General features: G+C 36.5%; 1 long non-coding RNA gene across 2 annotated transcripts; it reads right to left on the reverse strand.

Annotated features, from left to right (window-relative positions):
* Positions 1-358: 358 nt before the first annotated feature.
* LOC118345371 lies at positions 359-1,932 on the reverse strand. 2 transcript variants are annotated; one of them, XR_004798920.1, is made up of 3 exons: positions 1,480-1,932; positions 1,235-1,330; positions 359-425 (listed from the first exon to the last, which is right to left on the reverse strand). It is a non-coding gene; the product is annotated as an uncharacterized LOC118345371 (long non-coding RNA). The 2 variants fall into 2 exon arrangements; XR_004798919.1 differs by lacking the exon at positions 359-425 and having other exon boundaries at positions 1,229-1,330; positions 1,480-1,931.
* Between the last annotated feature and the right edge of the window lie 253 nt (positions 1,933-2,185).

Consider the following 2,185-nt stretch of genomic DNA (forward strand, 5'->3'; position numbering starts at 1 on the left):
TTCTTCTGCTATCAAAAAGAGCTTACAGCTCCTTAATTCCCACACATTTCCATAGAAAAACTCCTATCGGGATCCATTCCTTGGTCTCTGTCCCCCGCTTCTCTCTCTCAGTCACATACACACATACTGGCTGTAAGTAATCTTTTGGATATTCCCACACATTTCTGTAGAAAAACTCCTATCGGGATCCATTCCTTCAGTCCCCCCCCCCCCCCCCCCCCCCTTTCCTCTCAGACACACACACACAGTGGCTGTAAGATATCTTTTGGATATTTTTTTTTGTAAGTATATCTTTTGGATAATTGTAATGAACAAGAATGACGCCTATATAGCATCCATAATAATACACAAGGAACCCGACTGACCTGCTGTCAAATTCATGCCTAGAACTACAAAACTTTTGGCGGAAGCCCTGCTGCATCTTCCTGGAAGAGAGGTGGGGGGGGGGGGGGGGGGGGGGGGAATTATTGTTTTCCGTGCTTGTGCATCAGTTTTCATCAAAGAAATTTAATAAAACCATTAAACATCCCGACAAGCTTCACTAAACTTTTGTATTGGCCAAAATCCCTCCAACCACATATTGTTTGGTGAACAAATTTCAAAGGAACTTACCAATAAAAAAAAAAAAAAAAACAAATTTTGAAGGAACTTGGGATCCAAAAGGAGGTTGAGAAGAAGCAGCATGAAGTTAACATGCATGATAAGAAATCTAGGGACTTACATTTGCCAATCATATTTCCCCTGTTGGAGATCATTCATAAGTTTCCACAGGGCATTACCAACTATTTTTTGAACCACCAAAAAGTTACAATGATCACACAAGTTTAAAATCCATCATAATGGGATATTTCCCTTTTTTCAGCTGTATAGTTTGTTTTATTTTTTCTTTTATAGTAAATAATGAGTCAAGCCTTTTCAGTGTTTTAAAAAAGAAGCCATAAAACTCATAGAAGCAAAAAAATTGCTTTTAACACGCATTCTACATTAAATGTCTCAAAATAAATTAAGGATATATAAGCTCCTGAATTGAATGTTCTCCCATTCATGAACAAGCACATGAGATGTTCTCCTTCATGTGCACAAAAAAGATTCTGTTGATATGCAAATTTTTTTTTCCCCCTGTTCTAAGCATTCTTCCTACTCCATCATCCTCTGGCAAGGGCTCTATTCTATATCCAGAACTGAAGGACACTAACACCGGTTGAATTAAGTGGCAAAATAATTTCACATATACCTGTTTTATCTGTGAACTAACGTTGTAACCCCCACTGATCATAAAATCCAGAGTTGCATCTTCCCACCAAGGCAATAGACAATGCAGCCGGCCCACCTAGAAGAGATAATAAGAACATCGCTAGAGTTCAAGTTCACCACCACATCATCCCCGTGCATTTGTTAAAAAACCAGCAAGATGATGGATATTTTAATTTTTGCTCTTTCAATTAGAGAGAAATATGTTGTTTGAGAGGAAATACTCACATTAGTCCAATCTAAGCTGGTACTAAACGAAATGCCAGTGAAGGTCAAATAATTTGCATATAAGCGCAACGGGATGCTCTTCAATAAATATACCTGGTCCAAAATAGATTACCCACAGTCATTGCTAAAAGGTAGAATAGAAGGGAAATATTCTGTTGCAGGAAAAAGGTGTCCAAATTCTTTGCCGTGAGTACAGATAATTGAACAACTTGTCCTGCCTCCAGGAGAAAAAGGGATTTTTTTTTTTTTTTTTGGGGGTGGGGGGTAACGGGTGTGCTATGTTAGCAGCCAAACAGCACATCAGGACTGCAACCAAAAGGATCAAAGCTTAGGGCTGAGCAAAAATCCGACTCCGGTAAGTCAGAGTCGGAGTTGGAGTTCTTTTAACCAAAAAAGTCGAAGTCAGAGTCGGAGGTGACGATGTACCGACTCCGATTCCAATTGTCCGACTCCGTCTCCAATATTGTACATATTTTATAAAAATATGTGTATTTTTTTATATATTAATCATATATATTTTATATAACTATAATTTATATTGTTAATTAAATTCAATAATATATTAGTATGAGCAAATTATTATAAAATAATATGCTTATAATATAATATAAATAGAATAAATTGACTAATAATAGTTTAGTAAATGTAAACACCATACTATTAACTATTACTACCATATAACACTAATGAATAATAACAACTAATA

Source organism: Juglans regia, unplaced genomic scaffold (assembly GCF_001411555.2).
Source record: "Juglans regia cultivar Chandler unplaced genomic scaffold, Walnut 2.0 Scaffold_24204, whole genome shotgun sequence".
Classification (NCBI taxonomy): Eukaryota; Viridiplantae; Streptophyta; class Magnoliopsida; order Fagales; family Juglandaceae; genus Juglans; species Juglans regia.